The 20,087-nt window shown below is 50.2% G+C and overlaps 1 protein-coding gene across 11 annotated transcripts in view; it reads right to left on the bottom strand.

Annotated features, from left to right (window-relative positions):
* Nucleotides 1-20,087, bottom strand: part of LOC126539023 (uncharacterized) — a 240,793-nt gene that overhangs the window by 50,073 nt on the left and 170,633 nt on the right. The window contains exon 1 of one of the 11 annotated variants that reach the window (XM_050185717.3): nt 7,447-7,735. The exons of the other annotated variants lie outside the window; for them this stretch is intronic. The gene's annotated coding sequence lies outside the window, so the exon portion shown is untranslated. Of the gene's footprint in view, nt 1-7,446; nt 7,736-20,087 lie in introns of those variants that run through there. 11 annotated transcript variants of the gene reach the window in all.

The raw sequence follows: 20,087 nt of genomic DNA, 5'->3' as shown, positions 1-20,087 counted from the left end.
TTTTTCTTTCTTTTTTTTTTATTTCGTGTCGGAAGCTCAGCGCCGGTGCTTGCGCTAGTGCTTTCACAACTTTCGAATTATTTTCTTGCACTTCGCCAGTTGTGGCACAAGGAATGTTTTCAAAACTCAAGTTCCGCACTAATACATCTCGTTATGATTCTTTTTTTGAAATTGAAGGAACACCAAACAGCGTCCACGCTATCCTCGTGATTGGGGCGCTCGTCTAATTTGCTCGACGACGCTTTCCCCAGGGCCAAGTAAAATCATAAGGAGTTCCGCTTTTAGCGCAACGTCTATTCTATCTTAGTCTCTAACATTCCCATAGAGCATGCGCGCCCAGCGGCCCCGGAGAGCGCCGCATTAACATACACCTCAGCCATATATGCACAATTATGCACGTGTTCGTTAAGCCGACGCCAGTAATCTAGGACCGCTCTTCACTTCCTCGACGTTCAGAGAAGGGCATATCGCAATTAATTGTCATAACTATGCCTGTGCGCTTCGGGGGCACCATATGCATCCTGACTGTGACAAGGCTCTGGGAAGGAATAAGAGAATACTTTTTGATGCCCGAATGCACAACATTTTCTTTCTTTCGTTTTCTTCCTTCTGTTCCTTAGGGCTGCTCGCAAAAACGGAATGGTTTCTTAATGCGACACCTCGTTACGAGAATCTCGAGAACTTCTCAAACGCAGATATATATATATATATATATGTACACACGCACACACCACCGCGTTTTTACTTGTTATTCCAGTTCGGAGAAAGGCATTCTCGTTTTTTTTTTGTTTTTTTTTACATTCCTTTGTGTTCGCGCCCATGCATGTGTGTGTCGTTAGGGAACTCTACTACTTCGCTGTGCCGCCTTCCGCATGGCTTCCCTCGAGCAAACATCAAGGGCGAGGCAAATTCGCGTGGGAGTGAAGCTTTTTCTTTTTGCTGCGAACCGATTCAGAACAGGCCTAACTTAAACACGCGTTCTTTAGACACGAAACGGGAAAAGTAAGCCGGGTACGGGAGCAGCTTACGGGTAATTAAAGCTAATCGTTCGCAAAGCAGTAGCCAAGACGGCGCCGTACCGGCACACAAACTTCCTCACCCGATTCCCAGAATCGTAATAGTACCTGAGAAATAGAAGTGCGTTACGAGCAGTTAATGCGATCGCCCAAAATAGAGAGTTTTAGCGCGCCCCTACTACTACTACTCTGTACCATCACTGCAACCGTGTCCTGGAGATGCGGAGTCTTGTGCGGGGCACCTGAGGTGCATGGGCAGAGCAGCTTCGCTAGAACGCCTAAAGCTGGCCGAGCGATCGGGGCAGTAGCCGTAACGGATGGCAGGTAACGGTGTGCTAAAACTCTCTAAAACCTCCTTCCTACGCGACCACACAGGTTAGCGATCACACTTTGTAACATCAGCCAGATGCAAATGCAGACTAAAAAGATCAGAGGTTCCAACCCAGGCAGCGACGTCCCTGAAAGCGACGAATGCCTGTTGCTACCATGTAAGAACGGGCGCGAATGATCTTCACGAACCGCATAAATTATACCGAGAAATGCGAAGCAGCGCCAGACTGCGAAGCTTTCGGGAGCCGACTGGAGCAGCTCAAATCACGTTTCGAGCTTGGAGCAAACAGAGGGCACTATAGGACTGCCCAAGAGACGCAAAAGTACGCAATCCTATGTACGGCGCAGGCGTTGGCTGTAAAAACGCGATACAAAAGACAACAACAACGACGACTACAACAACAAAAAGATACTACGAGGTCAGGAGTGGTATGCACCTTCAGGGGGCAGTAGACCAAGTTCGAACTAAAGCCTCGCCGCAGGCGTACGCAATCCGTGTATACTATACACGTTCTAACGTATCCATACGGCAGGGGTGATTCAGCCTTCACGGCCGAGTCGTTCGCCTCGCGGCGTCGAAGTGTGCACGCACTGTCGACCAAGTGAGTCGGTCGCGCCGTCTCGGAGGCAAGAAGACCCGAAGGCCGATTGAATAGAGTCAGCAGGGGGGGTGACTGCCTCAAATGCACCACGCCGTTTGTGGTGCTTAAAGAAATGAGGAACGAAAACAAGAAGGAAGTTAAATGCGCCAGTCGGGGCGTTTAGGACGCGACGGTTTAGGACGCGTCGCCGGATGCGTCCGACCCCGCGAATTCCTGCCTTAAAATTGCTTTTGTTTAAGCGGCGCGTTCATTCAGATACAGAACCTGTCGACCACCGCCATCATCATCATTCAGCCTATTTTTGTTTCCACTGCAGGACGAAGGTCTCTCGCCGCGATCTCCAACTGCCCCTTTCTTGCGCCAGCTGAGCCTATCTTATAGTAAGCCTGCAAATTTCCTAACCGAATCACATCACGCAATTCTCTGCCGTGCCCGACTGTGCTTCCTTTCCCTCCTAACTTGTTTTCCCCGTCGCTATACCCCATTTATATACTTCCATGCGAGTCGCATGGGCTCCTCAAACTTACTTTAACAAGGAATGCGGCGTAAGTTTTTTATGCGGGTTTGCTAAACGACGCATCAATCAGCGTGTAAGATGCGAAGTAGAGCGTATAATGCGAAGTACAAGTAACATCTCGGTTCGACCGGTGACTGGACTTCCAATGTGGCTACGGCACCCCATTTCATTTTCTTACCCACTTTCTTGATATTTTGTTTTCTGCAACATAGACGTTACAGGAGCTTAATTCTTTTCGCATATTATACATTTCCTGTTAAACGTTCGTTCATTTCAAGAAATGTCGCACACGCTGCAAGAGCTAGCGAGGTTGCAAGTTTTTCATCGTAAACTCTTATTGTATGCACACTCAATAACACTCACCTTTAACATCCATAAAATGTGTTGCTAACGAAGGGTAACACGTACGGATAAATCTGTGGAATCAAAAGGAAGAAAGGCGAAGCGGTCATACAGGCAACTATACCATGTGACATTTCAGCTTATAATAATATGTCCAGTGACCTACATTTGCAGCAAACATTGATTGAAAGTTGACGTAAGAACCCACAAAGCAACGAAAACAACAATGTAAAAGAAATCCACACTGTGACGTGAATTGGCGCAAGGCAGAACAACTCCATTCGGAGCAGCCCTTCATATCGTCCACTGAACAAAAACCAGGTTACCCGGGCCTTGTTTCTATTCGCCCGTCAGGAACCGGGTTCCTTCCTACCGGTGCCTCTGCACGTGGCCTCCAGTTCGCCGCCGCTCTCACCTCTGCTTCTTACTTTTTAATGGCTGTATAACTACCGGCACGCGATTGATGGACGCATTTCCGACAAACACGGTGACAGGCGGCAATTTACTGCTCGCGACTCCAGAGCCTGCCTGCCTATGTGCACTGTGCTCGTTTGGCGGAGGAGAAATCGCGCGGGAAAAACAAACATACAACCACAGAGGAATCCGCACGGAACGCGCAAACTTAAACACACAGACGCTTAAACACAGTGAGAGAAGTCAGACTGGCTGACAGACGCACAAAAAGCACGAAAGGATACACGCGTCGACGCAAAAGACAGGCACAGACAGAAACGCACACGTGCGCCGAACTCCTGAAATTGTGGGCTTCTTTAACGTCTCGCAACTCCACAGTAGGTCACGACGAACGTCGTAGTGGACGACTCCGAAAACAAATTTCGACCACCTGGGCTTCCTTAACGTGCACCTATAAACCCAAGCAGAAGCAACCGTTTGAGCGTTTCGCGCCCATCGAAATGCAGCAGCCGTGGCCGGGCATCGAACCCGCTACCTCGCGCTCAACAACAAAGTGACCGTCTTAAGAGAACCACCGCGGCGGGTGTACATACGAGCGTACACTTCGCTTGCACAAAACTTTCAACGCACTCACCAACAGAACCAAAGCGAACGGCAGAGAAGGACATTCGGAAGTGGAGCAGCGGGACATCGCGCTCACGGCGCAGGCTTCGTCGCACGCACGCACTAAAAGAAAACACCGTTCGCGAAAAAAAGAACAGCGACAACTCACAGGTCGCGACGAAGGGCGAATGCTTCTTCTCTCTTCCCTCCACAGCCTCCAGGTGTAATTTCTTCTCGTCGCTTCTTCTGCGCTCGAACGAGACGTCTCCCGGCCTCCTCGTCAACACCGAGCAACCGCGTAACGAGAGTGATATAATAATAATAAGAGCGGCCGCCAGGGGGCGAAGATGACGACTCACACGCTCGGCCGCGAGATTCTTCCAGTTCCGGGATCACGTTTTCACCCGACGCAGAGGCGGCGGCGGTCAACGAGGACCTTCTCGAGCTTGCGCTCGTTCATCTATCCGACCCCCCATGTCCGGCCGAGGCAGCAACACGCAGCGGGGGCCGAGAGTTGTAAAAGAACCGACTGTACGAAATGTGGGCACGCGTCACGCGTTGCCAGACAGAACGGCTGCGGCCATAAAGATTACGGTCCGCTCGGCACGTTACACTCGCGCTCCCCTCTTGTATTTTTATTTATTTCCTCCGCTAGCGTCGCTGTTACTGCTAACCTTGTCTGCGCCTTCCCTTCTTCCGATCGAGTATATAGGCTGGTTATTTCGTTTCTTCCGTTACAGAAGTTTATTTTATCAGTTCGTAGAAGCGGAACATATAGACGTTCGCCTATGAGGCATCGTATATCAGTGCTATCATGCGTAAGGCTTACACCCCGTACATGGTTTCTTGACGGTCTAAGGACAAGTAGTATTTCTGTCCTCTAACGTTTATTATTAGGCTGTTTGTCCGCAGATATGTATAGATTAAAGTATGCATGCACTCTTCCAACTAGCCATTTTATCCGAACAAGTTTACCAACCTGCGTAGTAGATTGCGATATACCCGTAAGGTTTTGCGTCGGGGCGCGAAGAAACGCGCTGAGTGGACAGTTCGCTCGGGCGGTAAGCAGACATATATGCTTGCGCCTTCCTAGTGCTCGCTCACGATAGCAGAGTGAGCATTCTCGTGCAGAGCTGGTACTCTGGACGGAAAAGTAAAAGCCTTTGTCGATTCTACGTATAACAGGTAAATTCTCCCTTAGAACTCAAGTTTTAGACAACTCCCTCACGCGAGTACAAAGGTTGGGCAAGGACGGCCGCCTTTATATACCCCAGTCACACGGGACACTATAACTGTCTTTTTTGATTGCGATAGAGAACGATCTGAATCGAATCGGGCGGTCGCGATTGGCTCACGCAGTTCTGCAGCTCGCGGAAAAGAGCGAATAGAAGTGGAGAAATTCAATTCCGATCCGGCTCGATCGCGATTGAAAGTGCCCCGTTAGACATCAAAATTCTAGAGGTTTTTTTTTTACACGCCACAAAACCGATATGATCACGAGGTGCGCCGTAGTGGGGCAATTCGTATTAATTTTGACCAGCCGGTGTCCTTTAACACGCACTTGAAATCTAAGTACACGAACGTCTTAGCTTTTCGCCCCCGTTTAAATGCGGCCACCGCAGCAGGTAATCGCACCAGCGACCTCGAGCTTAGCATCGCAGCGCCATATAGCCGCTAAGCCAGCGCGGCAGATGAAGGTGCCCCGTGTGACTGGGGCGTTATGACGTCAGCCTTCTCGATCAGAGCTGTCAGCTAGAGCCAACACGTATACGAGTGCTCAGGCTGACCTGGTTCCCTACACGTACCGGTGCGCGCCGAGACGCATCCAAGCATTGTCGCGCGGCCTCGATTCATCTTCGTTGCGGACGAAGAAAATCGGAAACTTTGCGACTACACGCTTTCGCCGGCTTCTTCACAATGATAAGCTGCTCAATTATCGAGCAAGGTCGACATGACGAACTCTCACTTTCCAGACCACGTGTGGCAGTATAGTTAAATGGGGTCCATCTCAGTATAGATCCAAGTCATGAGCACGCCCGTACACAGGCAGCAGCGCGCGTCGTATAGCGAGTTAATTATGAATAATTTGCCACGTATAGTGGTACAGAAGTTACATAAACAGGGGTAGAGCGCCTCGGAAAAGCTGGCCCTACGTTCTGATAGGTGGACCTATATGTCAGTCAAAGGCTTTGACGAAGGTAGGTCCACTTACCAGAACGTAGGCCGGCCTTTGTGGTTCTATCACTGTTCATGTAACTTCAACACCACAGTGCGCTACTCCATCTGTCGGCAACGTTATTGATTTTGGATGGCGACCTATCGATCTTTTCGCGACACGCTGTCATCGTCGACAGAAAACTGCGAAACCGAACGCTACGCAACTAGCTATGACAAAGAAAATGATTGGCGCAATTAACGCTTAACAGACAGGAAGACGACCGCGCACTTCAGAAAGCAAACACACATGGATACATAACGCAACGTTTGACACGAAGAATAGAAGCTGGAACAAGTCACGCGTTGCGTACGTAGACCACATGGGCGCGGGATATTATAGAGTAAGGGAATGAGTACGTGGAAGGGGGAGGAACTCGGTCTATAGGAATGGCACATAATTACATGGACTGACAGAATGTCGACTTCTGAGAGCGTCAGCTTCGTTCGGCTGACGGGGAACAGAGGTGTAGCGAAATCTCTGGCGGCAGTGGACGTAAGGACCATTCGGTGATAGCGCTACCGGGCAAGGACACCGGCGGCATCATTAAGCAGCCTCCAATGCGTGCAAACGGCGCAACGGAAGAGGAAAAACGCGGCGGGGCGAATTGTGAAACACATATACGACAACGCCAGAGCACACAGGCTGCTCGGTTGTGTGCACATATTACTCCCTTAAGTATACATTATTATTGTAATCAGCAGCGGCCGACCGCGTTACTGAGGCGCAAGAAAACGTCACAGTGGAACGATCATCACGGCATTCAGTGCGAAGGTGCACATTCTCATATCTAAGAGTGACGCTAAGAGCTGGTACAAAAACTTGCTGACATGTCGTAACAAGACGCCTAGCACTCTTGTAATACTGTTTAACAAAGGAACAAAGAAAAAGAAGTTGTATTGTGCTGCTCTGTCGTTGAGTCCGGATACAGTGTTCTACCTAAGCGCGTTTTCCTCACCAGTGAACTTAATTTTCAACCATGCACCCGTGTATGCTACTTAAAACGTTGGCGCCCTTTAGATTCAGCTGAAAACTCACACGCCCGCACATACGCACAACATACGCACAACACACACGCAGCACACAGAAGAAATGAAGACACCGAAGACAGCGCAACAACACAGTCCCAGCATGACCGTTATAGTTAAATCTAAGATTTTACGCCACTATAATGTTAACCATGATAAGTCCTACAGCCAATCCTCCAATAAATAGCCTTCGAGCACTTCCGCACCCGCCGCAACGGGTTATGTAAACGCCCGGGCACCCAGCACTGGACGAAGCTAACGTAACTCCAGGTGGCCCGAATTCGGAGTTCCCCACTACAGCGTGCCCCACAATCAGAAAGGGATTTTGGCGCGTAAAAGAAGAAAAAACCCCGGAAATTCGTACTTTTCGAGCACTTACACGTTCCGAAGCACATTCTGAAGCCCGCGCTGCCGCAGGGTAGTCTAGGAAGCACACGCGAGTCCAACGGCAAAGAAGTTCCAACGGCGGATGGCATCGCAGAAAGCGAAGACACGGACACTTTGTGAGCCACGGCGCTACACAAATCCATAGAATCGCGAAAAAAAAAAACGCAGGTGTCTCGCGGGCCCCCTGAATCGGCGAGCGAGCGACGCGCGAGCGCGCACGCGTTTGGGCCTCGCAAAGAGAAGTCTCCGGGTCCGAGCGCCGGCTCGCGCTCGCCCCTACACCCTCCTCTCCCCTCCCTCCCCCCTCTCTCTCAGTTGCCTTCGGGGGAGGCTGGGCGACGATAGCTCGAGCGCTGGCCTCGCTCCTTCGGAGCTCAGAGCAGGAAGCCCTCCACTTGGATGCGTAGTCAAGATGACCGCCCCCTTACTACCACCTCCCCCTCCTTCACACGCACACACACACTCAACACATCTCCCCCTCGCCCACCCCTTTCCTCCTCTCGCTGCCGCTTTCCATTTCGCAAAGTCCGTTCCCGGCGCCTCGCAAATAGCCGTCCGAGGAGAGCAGGTGTTTTCCCCGCGGGAAAGCGGAGAACCACGAGAAAGACAGAGAGAGAGAGCGCAATAAAGCCCGGGTTCCGCAGCCCAGAGCACGAAAAAGGAAAAGAAAGGAAAGAACACACACACACACACGAGAGAGAGAGAGAGAGAAAACGCGTGGAGGCCCGAACGAATGAATGCCCCGAGGAAATGGCAGCGCGGGGGGAAGGAGGGGGGAGGCAGAGCGCGACGCATTCAGTGAATAAAGCAAGCAAGCGAACGGGCAAGGACGATTTAAAGAGAACGAATGATCGCCATGAAGCCCGAGTGCGCCGGCTAAATTTGAAAACGAGATCGGCCCCTACAGTCGTCCGACCCTTCACGCAAACAGTCAAAATCAGTCAACACGCACACGCACCCAACCACACACTACAATAATATGAAGCCACCAGAGAACGAAACCAGGGAAAGCATAAGGTAGGTAACTTATCTTTATTTGAAGTGTCGAAACGACAATGTAAAGGGAAATGAAAGTGGATGAAAACACAACTGGCCGCAAGTGGAATTGGTGGAATTGTAACTAAAGAAATTCGGGCACGCCTGGTTCATCAACTAAAAGTTGTAATTAAAAGGGCGCTAGCTCATACAGGCACAACACCATGCATAAGGGCCCATATAGTCAAAACTTAACGATCATAAACGACGAAACTGGCGTCGAGGCGGCGGAGAAATTTTGGCTGCACCACTGCTTTTCCCACGAGCGCGTAGCTGGAGCGTTGCTCGCAAAGCGGCTATTTTAAGATGACTCGCCGCCGACGTCGGTCTGTACACACACTCGGCTAAGTCGAGAGCCGCTTACGCTTATCGCGTACGACACTATCGACGACTCCTTATAGAACCACGGCGCAAGTTAAGACTGCTGCGCAACCTTCGAAGCCAAGAGATAAGCGACTGGGGGACATTCGTCGATGATACGGAATGGGATACTTCCGAGTATGGCGACGCGGTGTGTAACGTTTACTGTGGCAAAAAAAAAACGAATTGCACATGAAATTTCTATTACATTACCACAAGCGACAATTCACGTGAAAGCTACTGCAGCGATGAAGTCCCCGTTTCTCGATCTTTGACGGCGACCTCTCGCGCAAGGCGATTCGCAACTCTCTTAATTCGGAAAGTTTTTAAGAGACCCGCGGCACTTCTTAGAGAAAAGTAATGAGGCGTAACTCATTGCGTAAATCAATCAAGTACACACACTTGGTTACGTTACTCGTTACAGCGCAAACATAATTCTCAGTCATAGAACTGTAGCCATCTCTGGCTTAAAGTTAATAGTAGGAGGTGACGCTGTCGGGCATGGTCGCCGGTTCGTTTCCCAACAACAGCGGCCGTACTGCTATGGCGGCAGAACTTAACTACGCCCATAGCATTGTCTGTAATTGGATATAGGAGCAGGTTAAAAAACCACAGAACAAAATTGGCCGATGAAATTTATGCGCCGCCTTCAATTCCGAAGTATTTGACACTAGTCCCCGAGTCGCCCTGGAACAATTGATCGGTAAAATCAATCAAGCAATCAATCAATCAATCAATCAATCAATCAATCAATCATGTACGAGGCAATGGAGGAAATGATTAACGCGCACGGATAATTTTAGCGACGCTTAGAAAAGGCCGGAATCATAAACTAATTAGGCGGCAAGTCATTGAATAAACTTATGAAACGCTCCCAGAAAACCCAGGAAATGTCAGCCCTCATTCTCGTGGCATGCACGACCGCGAGAATTTTTTGGCGATTCCGAACTCTCGCTAGACCGCGAGTCTCAATAATGAACTGAGAAAGGTATATAAAAACACTTTTCTTTCCGATCGTATTTTAAGTCACAAATTATTCTGCTTACAGCTGCAAACGGGTACAGAACGCGGCACCTGGAAAACGTTCCCTACCTTTCGGCAAGAACACCGCCGTTTTTAGAAGGAAGAAAAAGAAATGCTTTAAGGCTACTGAAACAGCCTGCTGGGTTATAAATAATAGAAAGTAAGTGCTAGGCGAACTCTATCGTTAGACTTTTCGCACTGACTTAGAGCGACGGATGTTGAGAAGGCTGTCAGGAACGCTCACAGCGGCGCTGCTGAAGCTGTTGACGGAAATACGAGATCTCGGAGAGCTAAACAGGCGTGCGAGAAATAGCTCCTCGGGCGAAAGTAATTAGCGATCACGGAACCACGTGCCAGCGCAACCTGAAGCTTTCTTTCTTTCTTTCTTTCTTTCCTTCTTTCTTTCTCTTTCTTTCTTTCATTACGTGAGCTGACGCGTGAAGCGCCGATCTTATTACTGCGTGGGGAACGCTTCCGAGAGTAGAAGGATAATAACGCGTCATCGAGTGTAGCCGTGCTTGAGTTCCGAACGCTTACGTTTTCCGCTTATACCGTCACCGCATCGAGCGTACTGCGAAACTTGTGCCGAAATATGCCGCGAAAGCCGCAACACTCTACCCTCGGCAAGTCCGACAGCCAGAGGCACAGCCGCAGCCAGAGCACGTGCAAGTCAGGGCGAGAGCAAGACTCGAATCCATATTGACAGGTACAGAGCCACGCCGATACCACCTCCAAAGCCGGACGCGCGAGTTCCCCAACCAGTGCTGCAGAGCAACAGCAAAGCACGGCACGTCGCATCTCCTCGCCGCTAGTCTGAAAACTTGCCCACAAATTGGGATCGGAGGAGCAGCGGAAGAATTCCGAGCAAATAATCCCCGGCGATCAACTTCGTGTCTCTAGTTATGAAAAGGCAATTGATCACAAATTATGAGCCGCGTTTCAGAGACCATATACGTTGGCACGAAGAAATGCACGGAACTCTATCGGCGCCCTGTCGTCGGTGAGTCCCGGCGTCATCGCCGTCTGCAGGTATTTAGCCCTGTGCGGTGTAAGGTCACGCTGGTATCGAAGACAGGAACACGTATACCGCAGCTAACCGCAAGGCACAGTCGCAGCCAAAGCGCATGCAAGTCAGGGTGAGATCAAGACCCAATTCCATAGTCACAGCTAAAGAGCCACGCCACTACCACCTCCAAAGACGGACGCCCGTCGGTCACCTTCCTGTCCTCAGACTCTAAGTCCTATCTAAAAGCGGGCCATGGTTCTTGCAGACAAGACAGCTTACGATACGACACACCAGTTGATGCGCTCTTCTTTATTTCTTTTTCTTTTACTTAATTGGTTTTCCCTATAGCCGCCGCAGGCTCCCTTGAAAGCATCGCTTTCGCTGGAAAGCCAAGGCTCGCGCTCTTTGAGGTAAATATATGGATGGGCGGAAGGTCAACGCATCTGCAAAGCGAAAAAAAAAAAGAAAAAAAATATGTATTATGAAAGCAGACGCGGATATCGCACGGTCAAAATAGAGAGAGACAGGGAAAGTCCTCGCCACAAAGTCAAGATACCCCTGACTGCAAAACAGGAAGCAGTAAACAACAACTGCGACGATAACAAAGATAGCAACAGCAACTACCACAACAACAAAGACCAGGACGACGCAAGGAACCCAAACAGGCCTTATAGGCCTTATCCACCCGATTCTTGGCCAAACCCCCAGAAAAGGTATGAGCCATATCGTCTGACGACAACGGCTACAACCGCCACAGGAGAAAGCGGCAACGAGGATGCCCGACAGACGTGGACGCCACGCAGCGCTCACCCCAATCCCGCACACCCGAGCCGTTCCCGTCATGAACTCCAAGCGCGGAGGCGTACAAACGGTGTCGGGAAAAAAATTTGGTTTGCAAACGGGCCCCGCACGCGCATCCGGCACCGGACGCCTCGCCGTCCGAAGGCGTTAACGAATGCGTTGCATACGCGTATACGAACGCGAAACGCAGTAATCCCGCCGATCACCCAGACGGCGCTGTCATACGCACGTGGCCATGACTGGCCTTTCGCGGGTACCGCACGCGGCCCATTCACCGACGGCATACCGCTTGGCGAAGAGAAAGTACAGCGCGCGCATATTTACCTCATTACAGCTAGCTGACACGCGAAGCCCTTTGCGGGTCGTTTTTTTTTTTTTTTTTTTTCGAAGCTCCGTGCCGCGTTCGAACGAACGAACCGCAGAGCTGCCATTAGACGTGGGTCGCAAATCCTTCAACAACGAGTCTCACGGCGCCTCTCTGTCCTGCGTGGCGGCAGTGGTTCGAGCGACGTGAACGTGTAGAAGTGGAAGAAGAAGAATGAACTGCACGAGAGAGCCAAAAGAAGGGAGCGAGGCATTCCATTCGCGAACACGATCGCGGGCACGGGCTCCCAGTTGCCGAGGTCCCGTTCGGTGTGTCGCGCGTGACAGGAACAGTAATGCGGTGACTGGCCTCGGACAGCGAGCTTGCTTGTATGCGCGGCGAGCCGCGGTCAGTGTCGCTTTTGGGTTAGTTATGTCGCGGGGTGTTTCTTGGCGCGTACTGCGTGACCGAGGGCAGAGGTGTCGGTATACCCGGATCGCGGCTCGTGTAGAGTTTTTGTGCGGGTTACCTTTAACCTAAGAGAGCCTATACAGTACAATTCTAGTGCCTCGCGCCATCTGGTTCCATCTCGTCGTTGTGTCGAAGAACTCGGCCTTCCTTCTTTCGCGCTGTTTACCTGCGACACGTCTTCAGGGTTTTGTAGCCTGCGAACCAGAAATTACGCGAGCCAAATCGGTCGGAGTAACCTTTAGAGTGATCAAGCATATATAGAAGCCATCGAGGATGTTGCGTTTCAGCTTCTACTTAGGGTTCAAGGCGCAAGAATCTGAATTTCCGCATGGGGAGTTCTTCCCATAGCGTTGCCCTCGAACTTGGCAGTTTTGCTGCGATGACGTAGTAGTATACGGGGGTTTATTAAGGCCAGCTGCCGGTTCCCAAGCTCCCGTACCACGTGGCACAACTTGGGTCGCGAGGAACGCTGGCTAGCGCTCCCAGGGCCAATCACCTATACTATACATAAATGGCCAAGAAAGTGGCCGGAGGCACGGCCCCCACCAGCGTCAATTTGCTTTTTACTACACATCATTTTTTTTTTACATTTCAATTAAGCAAAAAACTTCGTCTATGCTTTCTCTAGCATCATCGTCTGTCGCATCGTATGACTGATAAACAAAAAAAAAAAAAAAAAAAAAACGATCAAAGCCGCGCGGTCCTCCTGATAAGTTTCTCACTCAAGATGCACAAAAGCTTTGCAATTTCACAGCACTCTCGTCATTCCACAAGAAAGGTTCGGAGCATATACCTACTCGTAACATTAACGCATCAACATATCGCTCACCAAAATTCCATATACCATGCGGCGATGTGAAATTATGGGGCTTTACGTGCCAAAACCCCAGTCTGCCCCAGTCTGCTGACACCTGAGCAACATATTTACATGCGGCGTTGTAGCGAGGCCATTCTTGTTTCTGAATTTCACCTAACAGTGTTGGTGTGCCGGAGCCGGGTGAAAACTCTGCCGCGGAGGAAGTTGCTTCACAAGCAAAGTTTCCAGTTGCTGTGTTGTAAATATGTTGCTCAGGTGTCAGCAGACTGGGCTAGACATTTGCGGCAGTCACTAGTAATTGCCTTCCTTTACTTTATTCATTTACCTATCTATTTATACAGATAACCAACCAGTGACACTACTGCTACGAAAACTTTTACGTCCTCCTCTCCTCTTTCCACAGCGCAGGGTAGCAAACCGGATCTTCCCCTCTGGTTAACCTCCCTGCCTTTCCCCTTTCCTCCGTCTCTATCTCTCTCTCTGCGTTCGCCCGTACACTTCTAAATGGTTACAGTGATCAAGCTTTACGTAAAAAAAGAGCAGTACGTGTATATAAGAGTTGGGTCACCGACGTCACGTCATGCAGACGCGGGAGCTTTGCGTCAGACATTCGGGCCGGGTTGAGTGTTTACCGCCCACGCTAGTTTTGTAGCACACAGCTCGTTCGATAGCCCGTGGGGCAACGGCGCGCACTGCGCATATATCGTATATACGTCGAGAAGGGGGGCTGACCGCGCACACATCCACGCAAAAACACGCGTACAGTGTGCAGCCTAGAACACGCAGACCACACACACGCACACAACACAACGACCGCAAACACCGCGAGTCAACGAGAAAACGGGTGGAGGCGTGTATACGACCGTCGTGCGTATATATAATGCGCGGGCAGAATGGAGTGTGGAGGCAGGATGCATGCACTCCCGTGTCCCGAGAAACGGCAAGTCGGCACGCAGACACCCGGCGGCCCTCGGGTCACCACTTGCAGTTAACCCTGAAAAAGCTGGTCACGTCGCGGTTAACCGCGGGTGGGTTACGAAACGCATTACCGGCGTTAGAGAACCGGGCGAAGCACGCGTCACGAGGGGTCGAGGGACGGCGATTGGTGGCTCTGCTGCGAGTTTCTCTGCGTGACAGCATTGCGACCAAAGGCGTGTCGGTGGACCTTGCGCAAGCGCGACCTTTGTGCTGAACTTTTGAGCGATGCATAAACGACATATACATAGATAAGCACTATTTGACGTTTGTATACAAAGCAGCGACTGCGATGCATACAGGAAAAACTGTGAAGGCTCTGCAGACTTTCTCTCTGCAAGGATGACGTTCAACACGCGAGACAGAGGTTGAGTGAGAGAGAGAGAGAGATCGGTGGAAGTTGGAGAGAGAGAGACAGCAAGGACAGGAAAGGCGGGGAAGTCAACCAGAAGAGCACCCATTTTGCTAACCTACACTGGGTGTGAGGGGAAACGGGAATAGAAAGAGGAAAAAAGGGAGGTTGCAACCACAGAGTGCGTGTGGGAGGGACACCATACACAGGGACACTATAAACGGTCTCTTAAGCCGGTGCACTTCAAGTATCGCACTAGTGCACGAATCGCTTTTCGCGCCAGTGACGGGTGCGGCCACGGTCCGAGTATCTTCGACTCGGTGAACGGTCTCGAGTACAGTCGGTGTGAAGTTGCCCGCAGAGAGAGGCGTTGTACATCGTAGCGAGCGCAGGTACACAATAGGTGCTCGATGGTTTCCTCCCACCCACAGGAGCCGCACATCGGGCTCTCGGCCATTCCCAAATGATAGGAGTATGCGTTCGTTAACGCCACTCCCAGCCACAAGCGGCACAGTGAGGTTGTTTCGCGGCGGGAAAGGGCAATAAATGAATGTGCGTACCTTCTGTGACGATGCATGACAACCCATCAAGACGATAAATGAGTTCGTACCTTTGTTCAAAATTACGTGTCACCTCCGTGTCGTGTGCTAAACAGCTTCGCTGGTCAACCACGCTCACAGAGTGGAATGGCTCATGATTTTTTTTTTTTTTTTTACAACTCGACTATCGTTGGGCGAATAAAAAAATGAGGGGGGAGGGCGGAATCCTCCCTGGCTTCGAATACTTTTCGCAAGGTAAGAGTGACCGTTTTGCGTTTGCAGAAGCGCAATTCACTAATAGACCGCGTTATATCAAACCCCTTCACAGGACAGGGGGGTGAGTGCGCGGCGTTCTGCGAGCTCATAAACGACACGCTTCTCTGTCTCGCTTGCCTATACAGAGGTGAAGCGAGTCCTCTTGTTATTTGTGGAGCACGTCGGTCGTCACGCTGTCAGCGGAGCTCCATTTTCTCTTTTGTCGAGCCTTGTCGTAAATCAACGACGCAATGAGCTTCGCTTCGAAAGCTCGCGCGCTGCAAGACCTAAGGCTTTGTTCATGGGCGCTGTACCCTGTCAGCGTAATTCATGAATGACAAGCGTTTGAAAGAGAGAAACCAGAATACTTCTGCGTACTTGCCGGTCGTGAAAGAGAAGAGGCCATTATGCGCTCGATATACGCACCCCCTTATTGCGCTTTAACTTCCATAAACGAGCACATTTCTTTACATTTACTGGAGAGAGTCATTACGCCACCCCGCGCTAGTTTTTGGTAGATTTGCCGGGCCTAAAGTTAGCCTAACTTCTGCGAGATCCGAATGTAAAGGGTCGATCTACAGCAAGCTGGTGGCGTCGGGCTTGATGACGTACATGGCGTTACAAATGACGCCAGATGGCGTGGTTTTGCATGCGTGTACTCCTGAAAGTTGTACTTCCGATGATGACGACGCAATGCGAAACCTGAACGTAAAGGAACCACGCGTAAGGTATACGAAGGAAGGAGCGTAAGAGCACAGTAGGCCATTAGGGCACACCTGAACGCATAACCGTGAAGTCGCACACTGCCCGGAGAAGCAAATGACTTCACGAATAAGTTTTCCCATTAAAGGAAGGAAAAGAAATATATGCGTACTGGAACTGTTCATCCTTATCGACGCGTCTGGCCAGCCTTGCCGACTGGGATCAACAGTGGCAGCTGTCTCCGACTATATTTCATATATTTCTATTTCATATATATTTTTATATATTTCTACGCCGAAAGACTCCGCCTCCTATGCTTGCAAACTTTCAATTTCAGCTCTCCGTCTAAGTTACATAGCCCCTAGTTCCAGTTTTCTAACAGACCGCCGGTTATCTGTTCCACGGATCAGATATCTGCCCAACTGCGCTTTTGTCTCTCAATGTAAGTTAATATCAACTACAATTTAAATTAACTGCGTTTGATCCTTAATCGGTACTGCTGTCTTACTACCTCTACACGACACGTCCCCATCCTGTTCGATCCTATGCACCGCTTTCGTTGTGCGGTCGTCAACTTTCTTTCCAGCCGAGAGTCACGAATACACAGAAGCGCACAGAGTGGAGCGCACGCAGAAGCAGGCCACCCGACGACAGCATCATCAACACCGAGAAGTCAAAACAACGGCTACGAAAAAGCTCGCTAGCGTGTCATCGCCGTCGTTTCCTGTTACGTCAGCCAACTCTCGCTTTCCCCTCCGCACACCTATGCAGACTCGCTGCGTATACGCGTTGAAAAAGGCGGGACGTACAAAGCCGGTCAAGCCCGGGAGGAGGGCCATGCCGCCGAAGATCCAATAAGTGTTGGAAGCGCATGACGGATCTGCTCGACCTGCAAACGGATCTACACGGCAGCGCGCGCGCGCTCCCTGTCAAGGGGCCATGCGGATCATACGCACGGGTGCCAGAAGGTTGCGAAGACTCCAAGATGGATCCTTTATTCTGTTCGGTGCTAACTCGTCTCTCGAGCGAGTTTCGAAATCATCGACAGCGCCACCTCTTGGGCGATTTACACATAGCGGAGATGACACGGACACAGTTCGCTTACGTAGCTTCGCGGTAGCTGTGTCTGTAGTCGTCTCCGATTTTTATATGGGGTGTGCGCATTTACTGAGCACTTCTTCCTCATCTGTATATTATCATCATCGTGTGCGTGCCCTTCATCGTGCGGGTAGTCGCATCACCATAGGGGAGATGTCGGAGCCGGCGAAGGAGGTATAACAAGAGTCATGACGTCTACAGAACACTATAAGCCACTTCCCGCGTGGGTACACGAGACTGCTTGGATTGCAAGAGGGTCGAGAGGTGTCATGCTTTCCAAAGTCAACGGGAACACTCTAATGTGCAGCTCTCCATTTGCTGCAGCGCTCTAGCAGCCTTTGCCGGCCGAAGCTATGACGATACACTGCAGAAGTACACACAGAAAGGTGTGAAAATGCCACCAACCACAGGTCATCGGCTGCAAATCCTGGTGGTGTTCGCCGGACGGAAAAAATTCGCACACGCAGAACACTCGCGTGTTCCCATTAACACTGTTCCTCACTGTACATCACAGTGGCTGCTGCGGGTACGAATGATACCCTCAGTAGAAGTTAGGGAGTTTTAGTGCACTAAACCATGTCGGCTTCGCTCGTGCTATCGCTAATCTGCTCCAGCGGCCTAGTCCGTGTAAAGGTTTCAACGGTAGCGGTAACGGTATAGAGTCGCCCGCAGTATGCTAAGACTACTGTCACGGTCACGGCGTACTCATACATCTAATGCGCCGCAGAAGAGGATACAACGCCGCTCGTCATTTACAGGTGGTCTCACTATCAACAAGAGTGCGAAATAAAACTGTAGTCGCTTTCCCCTTCCAGTCTCTCGGTACCTTGGCAAGTGACAATAGCAGCCTATCAGACATATAAGAAAATCCTTACGTAACGTGGGAAGTTGTGTGCAACCGCGATAGAGATACGGAGTGTGTTCCGGGAAAAACAAAGTAAAATAAAATAAAGGTAACTGCTGTTGTAGCTATGCATATATACGACATGAAATCGAACGCCACAAGCTTGAAATCACGAGAATGGCAACGCGCTCAAGTTGTGCTCTTTTCTTTTATTGCTCTACACTTAGGAGAGACATGGTGCGCCATAGTAAGCGCAGCGTTAATCGTGTTACTTGGTCGCGGCTTTCCAGTTATTTGACCATGCAAGCGCACTATGGTCACGATACTTTTAATTGGAACCAACCTAACCGACGTGAGCCTCCCCAGTCGACCAAAAAACGCTGACAAGCGCGTCTGGTGGTACGCAGTTTCGATCGTGTTTGCCTTTGGGCCAGCTGTGCAGACAGTGGAAGGAACAACATATCAGGAGGCTATACGCTATCACTTGCTGTGCAACTGTGCGAACGACGAGCTTATCCGACAGCATGAAAAATCGAACTTTGTCCAGCTGCCCGCCGGCTACGTTCGGCTGGCCTTGGCTGTACACGCTGTGGATCGACCACGTGCGTTGCGTCGACGTTTGTGTCACCTTTAAACAGAAAAGGTTCCAAAGCAGACGACAATAAAGCGTAACTCGGCACACGGTTGTGCTTTTACTTCGACGACGTGTTGACGTAATTGTCCTTTCGTTTTCCTTTGTGTTTCAGAGTTTCAGGCATTTATTATGCAATTCTTCATCGTCTGCACATGATTATCATCACATCGGGTTCTTCGTCTTCATCGCTTGTGGGGGCTCATCTTGAGATTGATCTGTGCCTGTAGTGTGAGCGGTCCGCCACGTCTTCAGGGCGTATTAAAAGTCGTGTTAACTGCTACGAGAATAACAAACATTTAATCAGGGCTCCAGGAGCCGTCTTTGCCAACGCGTGTTTAACCCGCCATTGAAACCGTTCACTCTACCAGATTCTCACTCGCTTTCCCTGAAACAGCGTGTCGAGATTGCCAATGTAAGCTGTTGACCTGGCAAGCTACTACAGGTACTGGGTGATAATTATGGTACGCACCTGCACACTAACAGTTGTCCCATTATTTACTATCCAGGTATAACTGCAGTTGTAGCGGTACTGTTAGCAACGTTGCAGACTGAACAAGGTAGTCCCCGTTACTAATGTTACGAAAGTTTATAAGCCTACAGCACATATATCGGACCAGCTCTGACACGTTCCAGAATGGGTCCAACTTAGTATATGCGTTTTTGCTAACTGCCTTTGGAATTGGTGGCCAGCATGAGACACCCATTAGTAACCGTGTCTACCTTGTTTAATGTAACGTTACTAACAATATCGTTACAAGCTGCTGTTATACTAAGGAACTAAATGGTGTGAAAACTGTAAGTGTACAAGGACCTTCTTTAATAAGAGTACTCTGCACTACACGCAGTGTGTCCTGAAACGAGCACAACGGCAAAAAAAAAAAAAAAAAAAAAAAGAACGGCGCCTAGCTTAGCTGCACTGCAGCGGCCGTCGCGTCGCATGGGCGCTCATCATCATCATCATCATCATCAGCCTGATTACGCCCACTGCAGGGCAAAGGCCTCTCCCATACTTCTCCAACTACCCCGGTCATGTACTAATTGTGGCCATGTTGACCCTCCAAACTTCCTAATCTCATCTGCCCACCTAACTTTCTGTCGCCCCCTGCTACGCCTCCCTTCCCTCGGAATCCAGTCCGTAACCCTTAATGACCATCGGTTATCTTCCCTCCTCATTACATGTCCTGCCCATGCCCATTTCTTTTTCTTGATTTCAACTAAGATGTCATTAACGCGCGTTTGTTCCCTCACCCAATCTGCTCTTTTCTTATCCCTTAACGTTACACCTATCATTCTTCTTTCCATAGCTCGTTGCGTCGTCTTCAATTTAAGTAGAACCCTTTTCGTAAGCCTCCAGGTTTCTGCCCCGTACGTGAGTACCGGTAAGACACAGCTGTTATACACTTTTCTCTTGAGGGAT

Source organism: Dermacentor andersoni, chromosome 11, assembly GCF_023375885.2.
Source record: "Dermacentor andersoni chromosome 11, qqDerAnde1_hic_scaffold, whole genome shotgun sequence".
NCBI classification, from domain to species: Eukaryota; Metazoa; Arthropoda; class Arachnida; order Ixodida; family Ixodidae; genus Dermacentor; species Dermacentor andersoni.
The sequence above is the reverse complement of the archived record's forward strand: the minus strand, read 5'-3'. Positions and strand labels throughout refer to the sequence as shown.